Source organism: Accipiter gentilis, chromosome 6 (genome assembly GCF_929443795.1).
Source record: "Accipiter gentilis chromosome 6, bAccGen1.1, whole genome shotgun sequence".
Classification (NCBI taxonomy): domain Eukaryota; kingdom Metazoa; phylum Chordata; class Aves; order Accipitriformes; family Accipitridae; genus Astur; species Astur gentilis.
In genome coordinates, this window is record NC_064885.1 from 9,116,267 (window position 1) to 9,133,149 (window position 16,883).

At 47.3% G+C, this 16,883-nt stretch overlaps 1 protein-coding gene across 4 annotated transcripts in view; it reads right to left on the bottom strand.

Moving 5' to 3' along the window:
- CAMKK1 (calcium/calmodulin dependent protein kinase kinase 1) overlaps window positions 1–16,883 on the bottom strand; it is a 111,891-nt gene that overhangs the window by 90,500 nt on the left and 4,508 nt on the right. For 2 of the 4 annotated variants that reach the window (XM_049801989.1, XM_049801985.1), the window contains exon 1: window positions 390–475. The exons of 1 other annotated variant lie outside the window; for it this stretch is intronic. The gene's annotated coding sequence lies outside the window, so the exon portion shown is untranslated. Of the gene's footprint in view, window positions 1–389; window positions 476–15,795; window positions 15,886–16,883 lie in introns of those variants that run through there. One more of the 4 variants, XM_049801987.1, reaches the window with a different exon arrangement.

Sequence of the window (16,883 nt, forward strand, 5' to 3'; positions counted from 1 at the left end):
TCAAAACAGCTGGAATAGCACCGTGCTCTCCACAGCCATCAGCATTTGCTAAAGAGGAGGCTGGAAGAGGTCAGCGTCATTTGGCTCTTAGCAAGGCTTAAATGAGCTTCGGACCTTTAGGTGGGGGCTGGTCAGTCTGACAGAGGTTAATTTACAATACCAAGCCCTGGTGCCCTGCAAAACACTCCAGCATAGGCAGTCAGTACCAAAAGATGCGCACCGCTGCTGTCCTCCGAGGGAAACTCCTTGGGTGACCCGTTGACCTCTGCGCCACAGCAAGTCTCCTCTCTACCACAGCACAGGCATGCTCAACCGTGATCACCCGTCCCATCAGGGCTGACTGGGCTTTTAAGCTACATTATTTAGAAGGAAGGTGCAAAAAAACCTACCTTAATATTCCAGCTGGTACCTAATCCCTTAAACACTCCTGGAGAGGTGCTTTTCATTTCCAAAGAAAAGTGAGTTAATGTTCTTGCCAGTGCTGTTAATCAGAGCAGCAAAGCTTCTTTTCATCACGCAGGGCCCAGGTGACTGTTTCCAAGGGATTAGCTGTTGCCGCATTTAGTTCAGTAAAGGGTTTATCTCAGCCACGTTCACAAAGGCCGACCACGAAGCCATTCGCCTGCCGAATTCCCGCAGGCTGACACCTCAAGCAGCCGCAGGGCTCAGAGAGCACCCGGGGAAGGCATGAAATGGTAATTGCTAGGAGTAAAAAGTTTTTCACCAGTCTCCGGCACAAGAAGCCAGGGCAAGAGACAGCTCTTTTTGAGGTATACGGCCACCACCGGCTGCCAGCAGACTGGGCTCTCCAGACCAAAGAAGGGTGAGGGAGCTAGGGGCAGAAGAGGGAAGATTTTCTAAGGCCTCCTCAGGGCAGGCACCAAGTCTTTCAGCAATCTGTCTGCCAATGGTCACAGCAGCTGCCGTCAGGGACGTCTGGTTGTCAAACGCATGAAACACGTATTCCAGAGAGCCTCTGAAAATTGCATGGGGTGAAACCATTGGACTTTTGCCACCAACATTAATCTAGAGCTCAGGCAGACTCTGCTAAACACTGCAAGCAAGGAGAAGCACTAAAGGAAGCACTGGCGTCTGTAGCCACCCTGAGGGTTTCAAAGGAGACAACCAGTTAAGCATCCAGGTTCTTTTCAAACCAGTGCAAGCTTCCAGCCGATGAAGAGCAATCATGTTTTAAAAACTAGATTTTATGCACTGCTGTGCCCTTGGGCATTGATTCCCAACTCACTGCCGGCTCCATCCTCTTGAGCAACAACTCAGGTTTTCATTAGTGCCAAGGACAAACACTGAAGCTTTGGCACTGCTTCCCAAACTCTTCAGCAGACCAGAGGGAAATTAATATTTTCCCTCTTGCTCATCGAGAAAGCAGGCTGGGGTGGGGCTGGAAAGACTTATAAAGCCTTGGGCATCCAAGGATAAGAAATTCCACTCTGATGCCGCCTCCCCTGCTCCCTGCAGCCTCGCAGGGGGCTCTGCTGGCATCCTGCACCAGCTGGCCCAGCGCTCACTGCCTGCATCATGCCAACACGGCTGCCTGCAGCCCCAGAGAGAGCTTTTATAACAGCAGTGTCAAGTGGCTGAATGCAGAAGTATCAGAAAAGAGGGCTGGAAGGAGAATGCCTGAAGATACCAGTGAGGGGGACATCACTGGGCATTTAGAAGAATGACACAGGCGGTTTTCACAAATGGAGGGGGAAATAAAGGAGAAATGAGACTAAAGATTGAAAACAATTTCCTAGTGTTTGGCATGCTCTAAAATTAGTGCTGTAATGGATCTCATCAGCCAGCATTTATTTTCCATTCTAAAGACAAGAATTCAAATAGGCAAGCTGCAGCAAGAGAAGCACTTGCTTAAGCTGAACAGCCAACCTCTAACACAGGCAGCGACGTAAATGCAAACCTGGCTATTCCATTCCTTCTGTCTTTTGCTTGGGATTTTCATAAATGACAACTCAAGTTGGAGACCCATTTTGCTTGACCACATTACAACCCCACCATTACAGAAGCGACAGACCATTGGGAGCAGGGAGGGCCAGGCTGTCCACGGCAGAGCTGCTCCGAAGCTTTGCTGCATTCATACAACTGTATGAGACAACTGAGGGAGTCCCAGGATTATTCCACCTGGATAGGACCTGAAGCAGCAGGTTACACACCATGCTTTGGGAAACCCTGCTGTTAATGATCCTGATGGATCTCACTCCTGCTGTCCCCAAAGAACAAGCCCTGCTCACCTGGCTCGTGCCTGGGCAGAGAGACCCCGACAGCTATGCCGTCTTGCTGTGACTGCACAGGGCCAGCTCTCACCCAGCCGGGCTCAAACCCACTCTGGCACCAAAACCCCGCACATGGGTCGCCAGATCCCGAGAGGATGTGCTGGTACACATCAGCATCCCACTTGCTGCTGTGCTGATCTGCACGCCTTGAGGACCTGGCCCACAAAGTTCTGTCACAAACAAAGGCTACGTGGTTTTTAATTGAAAAAGCAAGCAGCAAATCACTACAGGCTTTATCTTGCAACTCTCATAGTTATGCTCCCTCTTTCAAATATGCACACACCAAGTAAAGGTACCTTACACACCCCGAGGCTGCGGAGTGCCAGGGACACACAGCACTGTCTGGGTAGCTCTGGAAAGGCCACCAAGCTCAGCTGGGAGCAGCGATGGGAGCACTGATGTGACGCACCCATTGATCTTTCAAAGTTTCAGAACAAATCCCTGATGGCATAGGAGAACTGGCAGCGTCACTCGGCTATGAGGTGTCAGAGATATTTCAGGCAGCCAGATATTCCCATGCAGAAACCCACAAAAAGTCACCTCCTCACTCCCCCAGCTGCCTCTCTTTGCATTATTGCTAGCTAACATGGATGTGACTCACTTGAGTTGGGTTTATATTAAACTCCTGAAACAGATTGTTTGGCTGTTATGTAAATCCAGTAAATGTTAAAATACTAGAATAAATCAGTCAAGCAGTTACCATAGCCAGCTCTCCAGAGACAGCCAAGAGAATTTATTTTTTTTAAAGGGAGAGATGGCAAGAGATGGGGGGGGGGGGGAAATAGTGATTTTTAAAAAAAAAAAAAAAAATATCACAGCCGCCTTTCAGTGGAGGGAGAGCTATGCTAGTAGCTGCAGTACCCCCAGCAGTGCTGCTACTAGTGTCCTGCCCAGCTACTTACAGGCAAATTGCCCGATTGCTGCTCTGCACAGGTGAATTTATGCAGAATCACCTGCACAAAACACAAGCTCTGTGTCAGCAGGACTGCCTCCTTACTATGCCACATGAAACCGCAACGCAACCTCAAGGGGAGGTCAGTATGATAGCACTGATGCTGAGGTTAGGACTTCAGCCACACCACTCTTTAAAATAACATAAACCAAAACCAGGCGTAAAGTTGCTACTTCCCATCATGCCACTGGGAGGGAGGTTCTGCTTTAGGAGCTGCCCCTTTCCCATGGAGCAGAGGGCATCTGCCACCCATAGAAAAGTCTCTTGCCCACAGCGACATCAGCAAGCAGGCATAAGAACAGATTTTAAAATTTGCAAACACAAGTGTTTTTTACCAGAAACCTGACTCCAGGATTTTAAACAGTCTACAGGCCAAAGGATTAGTCAGAAAAATTATCTGGCAAATAATCTACAACAATAAGCAAAACCAGAGCATATCACCATCTGCTCACAGATACCTCCCAAGACAGAAATAAGGAGCCTTCAGATTAAAGTCTTTGCTTTGTATTTAATTGTTGACAACCAAGCCACCCTACTCAAAATGCTCCTATACCTACATTAGCAACAAACAAAAAAGGAAGCAAGTAGAAATTAGAACCCCAAATCTTAGCTGTAATGTAAAGGATGTTAGTTGAGCTGCCACTTGAATGGGCCACATGGCTCAACCCAAGCACCTGCTCAGCTGCAGAGGCTGCCCCAAGTGCCACATTCCCCATCATACTAAAGAGCAGCTGAAGCCTGTGGGTCCCTACGTACGTGAGCCCCTCCAGGATTAGCACACCATTGGGCACATCTGGACAGGCACATCTGGGCAGGGGACAGTGACCCACCTGGCCTGTGCACTGGCAGAGCACAAGCTCCATTCCTCACTGCCCCAGAGGTGAGACTGTAGAGCAACATAGTCACAGCATTAAAATGAAGCTGAAGAGATCTCTGAGCTCTGTTTAATTAAATATAGTCTGGGAAAGTCTCTGCTTTTGTTAAACACTGCCTCAAAAGAACAGAGCTGAGTAATCCACCTATGGGGAAAAACATACTCTTTAGCTACAAGGTGTTATTATTATAGGCTCAGTATCAAAATGGCTTGTTCGGCTTACAGTATTAGACGGAGCAAATGCTCCCAGTCTTGGCAAGACTCAGAGATACTACCGATCTACATTACACATCTACATAAGCACTTGAAGGTTCGTACAGAGAGGAGTCTCCTGTCTGGAGAGGTAAGGCGTTGATTTGCACCAGGTTTCCAGGGCACAGCAGAACTGGTTAGACAGATTATAGAAGAGCATGCCTGTTGTAGTGGGCACCAACAGGGATGGGAGCCAGCACTGCAGCAAGGCCAGTGAAATCAGTGCAGGAATCGATCTCATTGACTGGGACCAGCAGCATTACAGATGGGTGGCTGCAGGAACTCCAGGCACGGACAACACAAGCACAGGCCATCAGGGAAACACTTCGCAGGTGTCCTGAATACCAAGGGCACCTTGAGCAGCACCATATGTTCGACCCTGAACTTACACCCTGCTTAACCTCAGGCTACTGCTTCCTCACTTTCCCCTTCTGCAAAACAGAGGGGATCACATATAAACACTTAGGTAAAAGGCTTTGGAGCAGGGGGTTAAGCAGCATTACTCCTACTGACCGGCCTTGGGGAATTCAACCCACAACAAGCAGCCACTGATTGTTCTGTGCTGTTGTAGTACTGCTGGGGCTGGCGAGGCACTGCTGCCACCAGCACCCGCTCGCCTCCCCGCAGGTGCAGCCAGCCCCTGGCTGACTCCCATCTCAAACACCCAAGCTGTTACAAATAATAATTGTAATGGCCCGAGACTTCCGAGAAACCATGACATTTAAGGGTCTTTTTGAGCATTCAGTGAAGAAGAATCTCTCACTTCTCAAGTTGAAAAACAAACCCTTTCTCTATCCTTTATTTGCTAATTAAATGCATTCATTGTATTCAGATCTCATTTTTTGTGCATAATGTTTTGCCCATCTGTTTGATTAAAAAAGAACCCAACTACCCAGCTTCATTAAGCTAATTAGATGCATTCAGCCATTGGTTAATATTCTGAAGTACTTTACAATTATTCTCCCCAGTTATTAAATCTCCTCTGAGGATTTTATATTCTGTGCTACACTCTTTATTAGCCAGCACCCAAGTCAAACTGCATTTGCCCAGTCCTTACCCACATGCAAAGACCCCACTGACTCCTTCAATGGCTTGTGATCCAAGACACACAGATAAATTCATGCCTGATCTGACACCGTTCAGTTCACCCTGACCTCAAAACACAGCATCTTCCTCCCTCTGTGCAACAGGGGTTCAACACCGCCTGCTCAGGGACTGCTGAAGGATGATGAAGTGTTAAAAAGAGCATGACAAATTCTGTTTCCTATGGAGTTGTATCCAGCTGAAGACTGTAGGAATCTTTCAGATATTTCTCTGTTCCATATTTACTCTCCATATAAACTTTTAAAGGGAAAAATAGTTTTAGAAAGGCTTGGGACCACAGTCCGAGATGGACCATCCTAGATGATGAAAACTAACACCAACTAAACTGGTGTAACAACAGCATGGCTGTGTGGCACCATGCAGGTTAGCCTTGCTGGCAGTCCTGTGAAGGCTTCTAAGATTTCTTCTTAGGTTTCAGGTTTCTGTACTAAGTTGCGGTCAGGCAAGCTACCTGCATCCTGGACCTCCAACATGCCAGTCTCCCCAAGCTCTCTGCTCCATCACAGAGAGCATGCAGCAGCGCTGAAGCTCAGTCTCCACATATCCCCTCCGCTGCCCCACTGCTCCTCCAAAATGACCCAAGCTTTGACCAGCACTGCCCCCGCAGCAGCCCAGCCCTGAACCAGAGCAGTCCTTGCTCAGCCTCAGAAACGGTCACAGGACAAGGATACTTCAGGACCAAGCATCATGGGCAGGCAAAGGGAAAAAATGGCACTAGACAGATGGCAGGAAAGAGACTGAAGATGAGAGAAGCAGCATTAAGTCACTTCATCCTGGTAAGGGCAGAACTAATGACTGGAACCCCTCACCTTTCCCTCACCGTAACATCTTCCCCCTCTATCCAGCCATCCATTTCCATGAAAACTTGTAACAAATCTTTGAAGCCTTAATCACTGCAAGGCACTTGAGTCCAGGAGGACAAAGGCTCCAAAAGCTGATAGATGGCAGGGCGATAGAACCAGCGCTAAATGAGATGTACATCAAGAGCTTCTAGAAAGCAAACCAGCAGATCGTTTATAGAAAAAGCCATGCTGAGTCAGTCCACATATCCACTTTGCCCTGATTTCTGTCTCCAACAAGGGCCAGTAGTGGATGCTCGGGGAGGTGCTGGTGCAGAAATTAAGAGCTTAAAAACAGTAACGATAATAAGGAAAAGTTTAGAGTTTGTCCCCCTGACAGCGCCTCCCAGCTTCAAGCAGTCATTCAGGGAGCCCTGAGAGAGCATCTCCAAATTCGTCTACCACCATTTTGAAGCTATTTATTTTTTCAGCCTCCACAACACTGTAGGGAATTCAGCTCTGCAACATGACAAGCATTGCACAGAAAGCACTATCTGTGCCGTATCTGTTGGCCACCCAGGGAAGTTCAGGTCCCCCAAACACCCATCTCACGGTATCAAAGAGGATAAACGCACACACACACTGCCCCATGGTAGACCTTAACACAGGGTCAGCAGGAAGCCATCACAAATGCTCAGTACAGTGTTACAGAACAAGAAGGAAGGGCAAGGGAAGAACCTGTCCTCTTCTATTTGCTTCTGTAATCCCAGCCCAACCTCTATTATTTGGATTTAGAGAAAATAGCCAGTATTCATTCTCTTGGTATAAAAGGTGGTTACACTTGCAAGAAATCACTTGGTGATAATTTAACTGAAGGAGGAAGAAATTTAGAGATTGATGCAGCTGTGATTTGACACAGGCTGACCTGGAGCCTGAGGAGAACCTTAACAACATTTCCTTCAGGCCAGCCTGTTCTCCTCAGTTCACACTGTAATTAGCTTTCCCTTTTTGACATCCAGGAAGAGAGCCTAGACCAGCACTTGAAAATTTGGCCAGGTTATTACAACTTTTCAATATTAATTGGTGCCATTGACAGGCTATAGAGCTCACTGCCCCACTGTGCTTAATGCTGTAAGGCACACTGAAAGGCAAGCTTTGGCTCAAAGAGCTTATAATCAAAGCAGGCATTAAAAAGAGAGCTTAAGAAATTATCCCCAAAAGGCCAGTGCATTTAAGTAGGTGCTGAACTCCCTTGAAAGTCTAACCCCAACTGGCACCTACACAAACAAGCCTACTGTGTCTGTTTAAGGAGTAGCAGCAAGAAAAACCCTAATAAGTGACATGTGAGGTGTGATTTTTCAAAATGCTCATAAAATATAACAGCATCTGTGACATACTGACCACTCAGTAGATGAACCACACTCCCAGATTTAAAAAAGAAACAAAAAAAAACCCCAAAACCACACAACATTTTGCTCCTTCCTTAATGCTTCCTTTCATTTATCTTCCAGGTTTGGAGCCTTCCAAAGTCAAGGTTTTAGCTGCTTCTCTGTGATCCCAAGGTATTTCTATATGCCCTTTATAAATGACAAGGTGAAAGTCACCCAGTTACAGGCCTCCAGCAGGTCTTGAAGGCACCCAAATACCATGCTCTGGCTGCACACAAAGCTCTTAATTTGACTCTGTGAAACTTGCCCAGGGAGCATGATACAGAGAGCTCTGAAAAGCTGCAGGCAAGGTGGGATGATGAGCTCCCCACCACCCCTTCATGGGTGCACAGATTTTGTGAAATCTTATTCCAGCTAGACTGAACAGCCAACAGCTCTGCAGCCCTCCAGAGAGGGGAGGGATGTAGGATCAGGCCTCCTTCCTGACAAGCTCTGCCTCCCTGAGCATGTGGCCTTCCCCTGGAGAGACAGTAAAAACGAAAGGGAGAGCACTGAGGGCTGGGTCTGAGGTCCTGGGAAACGCAAAACAAGCTGCTTTTCTGCATCTCCAATTACCAGCAGTATTTCTTTATCTTAGCCTTAACAAGAAATTAAAATTGCCAAGGACTAATTCACACTGTTCTTAAAGTGCCACAAAGGAGTAGGTGAGCTCTGCTGCACATCCCACCAGCCATGCAGGAATCAAGGGACAAACAGGGCTGGAAAACTAATGCCTATGTTAGTCAAACTCAAGAGCAGTGCTGACTTTCAGACAGGGGTTACTCCAGACGTGCTCTGCTGAAAGGGCCACAGGTTCCAACAGGAAAAACACAAGGCTGCAGATTTCCAGAGGGAAAAATCCAGTGCTTCACTCCCTTGAATTCCCTTTATTCAGGCTGAATCCACCTCACGCCACCAACTCCAACCACCTTCCCAGCATACCAGTTCAGGGAAACTGGTCAGTACCCACAGGAGTGGGAAGCACCATCTCACCCACCCATTTGGGAAGAAAGCATGAGCCTTAGAGCAAAAGCTGTCCCCCGTTAACCCAAATAGTGCAAACAAAGGTGCTGGTTAGTCCCATCTCCTTACCACCCGATAAGCACTGTGACCCAGGTGATCTGTGCCAAAGCTGGTAACAGCAATAGCAGCCCCATAGCATTATGTGAACTATGGATTTACATCCTCCAGCAAAACCACCAACCTGCCCCCCCCCAACCCCAAAAATCCATTCAGTGGTTTCTTCTTGGAATTGGCCAATGGACCAGTTGGAAATTGGACAGGAGAAGGATGCTACTGCCTGGGAGAGACCTGCAGCAGTACACAAATGCACTGCAGAAGGGACACCTACCCTTCAGTTTGTTCCCTTTACTCCCAAGCTTCCTTTTTGTTTCCCCTAAGATGATGTCTGCAGCTAAATGAACACATTACAGCAGAAATTTTATTCTTTATTTGTCCCTTGGGTGTTTTGCTGACCCTACCAAGAACTATATTTAAATGTGCAATTTCCTGGCTAGGCTCATTTGCAGTCCCTTCCCCCCTGGCTGCCTGTGCAAGTCTGGTCCAGAATCCAATTAGCTACTACCACCCTTTAAATCAAAAGAATTAAAAAACTCAAACAAGAAAAATAAAATTAAGGATTTTAATTACATCATTCTTATTATATGTCTAAATACTTAACAATTCCCATGCTCTCTGGGAGGTGCGCTTGAAAGGCTAGAAAAGTGACAAGTTTCCAAGCAACAAAATTGTAGCCAGAACAAACAGTTTGACAGGAAAGAGACTCTGCTCACCCTAATCATCAGAGCATATTTGGTTTAATACACTGCAGAGCCAGATGCAAGACCTGCCTGGCACCAGGGGAAAGAGCAGCTACTCCCCAAAATCTGCAAGAGGTGTAGCAAGCCCAACAGCTTCCAGCTCCCTACATGAAGGAGCAGCTGCAGTCCATCTGGTTTTAACGCAAGGAACCTCCTTTCATCAACATCACCCCCAGATGCCCAGGAGGTGTTATCACTGCAGTTTTCAGAGGAGTCTAAAAGTGAAGGGACCCAAAGCCCACAGACACTTCAAGAATCCCTTCTACTAGGGCCATAGCTTCTGGCAGCTCCAGTGAGACTGGGACGAAGAACAGCAAGACTGTGGTTTACACTTGGTCAGAGACAGCCATCTCCCACAGACAAGCTCAGAGAGCACCCAGCTCTGTTTCTGAATAAGCAACCCAGCAATCAGAAGACTGGTTTGCTTCTAGGATTTTGCTGGTGTCACACTGCCTCCTTGACCACTTTCAGCTGGTCACAGTGACAGCCATTGCAGCAGCTGTACTGTGTTCCCAACAGCCCCAGCTTTGCATAGGAAGAAGGCAAGGAGTATGTGGATTCCCAAGGCCGTACAGCCCAGGCCTTCACCATGACAAAGGGGTGTTTCACTCCTTTCCCTGTCACATTCTTTAAGGCTCCAGTTCTTGCAGGTCAGGTTCCCCACTGAGCATTGCTGTGGTTGCTCAGACGTAACAGTGACCTCAGAGCATCTTCAGAGTTCCTTTTGGACAGGCTTCGCCACATCCCCTCCAGCTCAACAGCATGTGCTCCAGCTCTTGGCTTCCTGCCTGCCTCCAGGAGCTGCTCAGCTGATCCCCACAAAGCCTTTGGCTCTGATGAATCTCCACAGGACTGTCTAGCCAGAAGATGGGGCTGTGCAGGGCAGGAAGAGCCAGACCCTGTGAGGTTGGAAGCCATCAGGAGAGCAGATATGCTACTTGCCTCAGAGCTGGCTGACTGCAGGTGTCTCAGCCTGGACACAGGAGTTCCCAACTGCCAGCACTGCTCATCTTGGGAGATACCAAGGCCACAGAAATGTTCAAAGGAGGTGAGGTACTTTCAAATAGACAAGCTGTTGCTGGAAATGGTGCTTCTCAATGTCAGCAAGTAAGGAGTGGCTGGGATGACTTTGCTTCAAGGTATTAACTGTCCAGGTACAAGCAAGATGCCTTCAGCTGCTGGAAGGAGCTCAGTCCATCCTGAACAGTGCAATCACCTGTACCTGCTCCTGAAAAACACAGGGGCTTCACTCAAGCCTCCTGCCGCTCAGGAGCCACACGTGCCACCAAATCAGGGGACTGCAGAAATCCCGCAGATGAACCAAAAAAACTCTTTCATGAGAGAGTGTTAGACAGCTCAGCTTCCTGGGGAGTGGAGCAGGAAAGGGACTTAGTATGAGTCACAGGCATCTTGCCAAGAAAGTAGAACAAGAACTGCAGAGGCATCAAGTGATCCACAGGTCATGACAGTGGAACAGACAGCTTCAAAGAGGCTCACATCAGTACACTTGCATGGTGGGACAGGGATTCTCTACAGGAGGGAGCACTGGCAAAATGAATGTATTAAAGAACAATGATGAAATATCTTTCTTCATTGACTCCCCAATCCCACAGCCTTCCTTTAGAGGGGAACAGATAGACATGGACAGAGCTGCCAAACACTTTTGCAGAAAGCCATCAGCTAGGAAGAGCAAACTCCCCAGGAGATGAAAGGCTCTGAGCCATCTTCCTTTTCTCTTGCATGCAGCTACACTGATAACTTGCAAAGACACTCTGCAGAGCTCCCTAACATGCTAGAAACCAGTTTGATGGTGAAGTGTCAGCACATTTCTAGGTTAATAAAAGCTGGGACATGGAAGGAAAGAGGGAAAGAAGGGGACTGATTGTCTTAGACAAAGAAACTGGAATGGATTTCACAGCAGGACAATGTTTCAAGCCAAGGAAATATTCATACCTAAAGAGCATGGAATATTAAATACTCTGGAAGGTTTCCTTTCCTCCACAAGATCTTAGTGGAATGAGACTCTTACCACTTTGCAGTAACCACAACACACCCTCAATGAATCCAGGTGTGCTTATCCAGCTCACAGCAAAAACTCAAAAGTAGCTTGGCATTACAGCCATGCTATTAGCAGGAGGCTGATGCACCCACTGTGAGCAGCAAGCAAGGGCAAGCAGCCTCAACCCTGAGAGTAGTGAGGGCCAGGGACCTCTCTGGGAATGAAGGGAGGGGGCTTCCCCCAGGAAGCTGGGTAGGCACTGAACTAAAGACAGCCCAGCAGCATGCTACTCTGGAGTCAAATCAGAGACATCACCTTAGCTAACAGCCCTTTGGCCTTGCATCCCCAGAGCACCTGCAGTTTTTGACTCAGATCTGGAGGCTCATTTTCCATTGCTGTGGCATTTCAGACTAAGTTATCACCTGTACCTGATACTGTACAGAGAAAACACTGGTCCATGCTGAGAAGTTTATGCTCTTAACACAAGAAACAGTGAGGCAAACAGACAGATGTTTAGATGGGCATAGGGAAAGCTGTACTGGTTTTGCTCATTCATTCATTTGGTGACTGGGAGGATGTGCCACAGAACTGACTCCCACAGGTGGGGCATAATCTTATATTTCCCTTTTGCATTGTGATAATCATTCTGGATAGCAGACAGATACAGTGGCATTCGGGTGGAGTATAGGCACTTTTTGGCTCCTTGGAAACAGCAAACTGAAAATTAACAAAAAAATGTCAGTTCCATTCTGCAGTCTGACTTAAATCAATCTATCTGGCATTAAGGAATGGACTCCCAGCAATTGCTATGAATAAACCATGCCTTTTAACTATTTCTTCACAGCAAATTATAAGCACTGCTTACATCAATACTGTATGAGAAAGGAAAAAGAAGCCTGATTAGAGTATGGAAACATACTGCAAGAGATGCCTGAACTCTCTAACATGTAAGCACACAGTAGTAACATGGCCTGATTTGCCAGCTGAGAGCACTGAAGTTCAAGACCACTACTACAGGACAAAGGCAGGCAAAGCCTACATCACACCCTTGAGTGGGCTGACCTGACAGCATTGTAGAGGAAGCTCCAAGCCCTCTCAAGTTTGTATAAAACTCTTCCTTCTACCTCTTTCTTTATAGGTTCACACTTCCCCAGCCTCTCCTCTGCCAGTGCTGTGCACATTAGACAAGCTGAGCCAGAGGACCTTGTTCTCACCATTTCAACAGATCACATCCTGCACAAACAGTAACCCCATATCCCAGCCCTGAGGCAGAGGCACACGTTTGTTCCCTCTGCACTCAGAAGAGTTGGCCTGGCAAGCTGCACTCAGACATCTTCCACTTCTCCAGGCCCATCTGTCAGCCTGGGAATGAGGTGTGGACACAGCAAGGAAAAAAAAAAGACCAAAAAACCCCACCAAAAAGACCCCACCTCGGGTCTGTGTTACTCTCCGACTCACAGAGCTGGGAGCCTCAGATATCATTAACCTTTGTCAGTCAAGCTACCTGACAGCTATAGAAGGGTCAATCAAAGCATCCCATCAGTAAGAGGTCAGTGGATGAGTCTTCTCTCCTCATATGGCCACTTGAGGTAGGCACACCATCAGCACAAGCAGACCCAAACCCCTGCCTCCAGCACAAATAATATCACAGAACAGCACTACCCCAACAGCATTACTAGAAGCAGGTGTTAGGAAGTGCCAAAATTAAGACTTGACTTGTCTAAGTGGTCGGCTTATGCATGTGTACTGTAATAATTTTTGTCACAGGAACACTGCCCTAGGTCCTGCTGCCTTTCAAGGATCTAGATTTCTTTGGCACAGGGCTACCACCTTCTATATCACCAGTACCCAAACCCAGTTCTCTCGCCTTCCCTCCCAGTTTTTCCACGCTGATCTGTAACCATTCATAAAAGACAAGAAAGGAAGCTCTGAAGAAGCAGAATACACTTTTCCAAGGCAGCACTCAACTCCCTTGAGGGACAAATCCATCTTTTCTTCTTTGATGTTACCATCAATCACTTTTCACATGCTGCAGCAAGGAAGCCTCCTTCCCTAATGGAGCTGTGATTCATCCTCAGATCTCATCCATCCTAGACTCCTAATAAGGAGGCAGCTCACACATCTTCCAGCTTCTTGTCCACAAGCAGGCAAGGCCCAACATGCTGGGGTTGTATGAGAGGAAGGGAGGGCCTGGTAGCAGACACCCAGCATGAGGCAACATTGACAGATCATCTTCTAGCAGGGGTCCCTTTGAGCACCCCAATTTCTCTCCGAGAGTCCACATCAGAGCAGCAGATCAGGCTAAGACGACCAGCTGCATCTAGCACATGAGGAGGTCCAGAGGCAGGAGAAAAGCTCCGCTGATGCCTGTGTGTTGCCAGTACCCTGGTGAGGAAGCACAAAGGCAGGAGCTAGTTGAGAGTAACTTGACAGAGCTGGATGCGGTAGCAGAACAGCATGGGACCTAGTAATTAGAGCCAGCCTCAGGCAGGTATGCATGGACACAGTGCTCTGCAAAGCTGTGCTCGCACATTTTTTTTTTTCCTGCTGCTGCCCGATTCCTTCAGCTTTATCTACTGTAGATATGAGAGCCTGCAACTGTGGCCTTCATCAGGCTGTGCCCATGCTACTTGCATATAAAAAAATCCTATCCTCACCAGCTCTTCTGTGGTTTTAGGACTCACTTCTATTCTATAGAATAGAAACCTCAGCTACTGTCTAGAGTGGGAGGGGGGAAGGAGAGACAGACACCCACGATAAAGTCTGTCATGACTACAAGGGATCAACAGCAAAATAGTCTTTGAGTTAATATGTACACCATCCAAAAGCAGGGTAAAGCCGAGAAACTCTGGGGTGGCTGGTCTGAGCTTTGCTGCACTCCCAAGACTACAAGATAAAATTGTGAATAATTTCTGCAACAGAGGGACAGCTGAGAAACACAAGCCACCAGGAGGACAGCAGCATCTGACTGCAGAGCACTGCTCCAACACAGTACCAAACTGGCAAATGTAGGCACTAAAGTCCAGGTCACTAGGGTATGATGATCTCGCACCCATCGGTACAACTGATTCACACCTTCACCATAGTCAACAGCAGTCACAAATCCAACACTTACACATCCTCAGAAGGTGTTATTCAGCCTGGGCTTCCACAGCACTTCTTTATTCCTCCTTTTCCCACCCCAGCTGAGCTCCTCATGTCTGCTCTTAGTTTAACACCCATGCTAAGCACTCAATGTTTGGGTCTATCTGTGAATTGGAGCTCCAGGTTACCAAGGAAATCTGTAGACAGAAGCAACAACTGAATGAGTCTTCTTTCTGTTAATTTAACATCCTACATACCAAATCATCCTCCAGTTGAAAGCCTTGTGGGGCTGTAGGACTTGCTTCTACATAGCACGCTTAGAGTTCAACAGCCATACCAGAAATCCATGTAAAGCGAGAATACCAGAGAAATTTTTTTCCTCTGAAATTGAAGAAAACATTATCTGCACAGCTGTGCAAAATCAGGAGTCTTGCCCTGCACAGTTTCCCTATGGGAACAGGGACCTAACATCCATCCAAAATGTGTCGGTAATGCTTTGTCCTTACAAGGTCACACAATTATGGAGCCACTTGGCTGAGAAAAACAATCAGCACACCCCAGAAACTTTCCTGGGGTATTGCACAGGAACTACAGGTTTCAGGAATCTGCTCTCTTCCTCCCACATTGGCACACAGCTCTGTGCTCCCGATGGCTTAATACAGACCCTTCTGCCCCATCTGCTCTGCAGCAGGGACTCCCATCAAAACCCCAGGCTATTCTGCCAGCTGAAAAGCATGCGACAGTCCTCCTCATTTACACTGGTGTGAGTGGAAACTACTGGAGACAGGGAATTACAGAAGGTAGCAAAAAACCTGAGGTAATGGAATTTGGCTCCACTGACCTCAGGGGAACAGTTGCCACTCAGCACCAGTATCAGCAGAAAGGAAGGCTGGACTTCCAGAAGGCTGTCCAAGACGTATGCCTATATCGCAGAAAGACACATATTCAAGTGCTGCTCCAGCAGACAGTGGCACATCACAGCCTCACTGTTTACTCACACCAGAATAATTAGAGCAGTCACTGTTAACTAGCTAACAACTTCACCATAAACTCTCTGAACAATACTGAAGAATTAATCACAACATTTCACAGCCTTCCCAGAACACAGCCACCAATCTGCAGAAACACTGAAACCACCCCAGAGACAAACAGGCTAAATTAATCCCACATGGCTTCTGGCAAAAAGAACTACAACTATTTCAGAGGTACTCACCCTAAAATAATGTCTGCCCAGGGAAGCAACCCAAAAGAAACAAGTCCTCAGCAAACCACACCTTTATCCACAGGGCATGACTCAGCTTATATGCTGGGTGTCATCAAGAACTGAAATACCAGGGTTCATATTCAGCCAGGTTCAATCCCTGAACCAGCAGGTTTCTGTGCTGAGCAGCTCCCAGCTGCAACAGGACAGCCTTCCCTTTCAGCTGCAAGCCTCAGCCCACTGAGAAGCTGCGTCCTCGAAAGGTTTTGACCTTTTGGGAGAACTTCCCTATCCAGGGACACCAGCACATAAAAGCGATAAAAAAAAAATTCTCCAATGTCATGTACTTGACACTTAAAACGAAGATTTATGCTTCTCCCTCTGTTTCTGTCCATATCACTTATGCCAAAAATAAAACTGAAGACTGTGATGGAACAGGAAAATGTTTCTAAAGACTTAACCCAGTAGGAAAAGTGACCAAATCCAGACTGCAAATTCCTAAGCAAGTTAGAACTGCAAGTTATCCAGGGCTTGACTGCAATGCATCATTAATGATGAAGTCTATAAAATGACTGTATTTGTATAGGGTACAGGGAAAAAATAGATGGAAAGCAACACAGTAGCTGGAAACTAGGAAAATAGGAAAGGTTGAGTCAGATTTCCAGATGGATTTTTTGATAGCCCTGATGTTCGGTTCTATGGAAAAAAACAAAAAAAAAGCTACACTTGCTAATTCATAGCAACCCTTGAAGTAAGGCACAAGCCTTCCCTAGGAACCCATGGGAGACCTCCCTGCTTCACCACATCTCTGGCTTCATCCCTTCTCCCCTGTGCTTGTCACCAGGTGCCACTTCTTTCCCAGACCAACACCAAGGGCCCTCATCTGTAGGACAGGCAGCTCTGGGCCCAAGACATACTACACTTGCTGTTGCAGGGCTGACACTGTCACCCAGGGCCTGAGCAGCTCTATTTCTTGGCAATTCTGCAACATCCTCCAAAGGAATCTGCAACATCCTGGTCTGGTGTAGATGCCCCTAACTAAGCATGTTTTTCTGTGATTAAGGACTCAATCCTTAAAGCCACCACCTGTGGGCAACTAC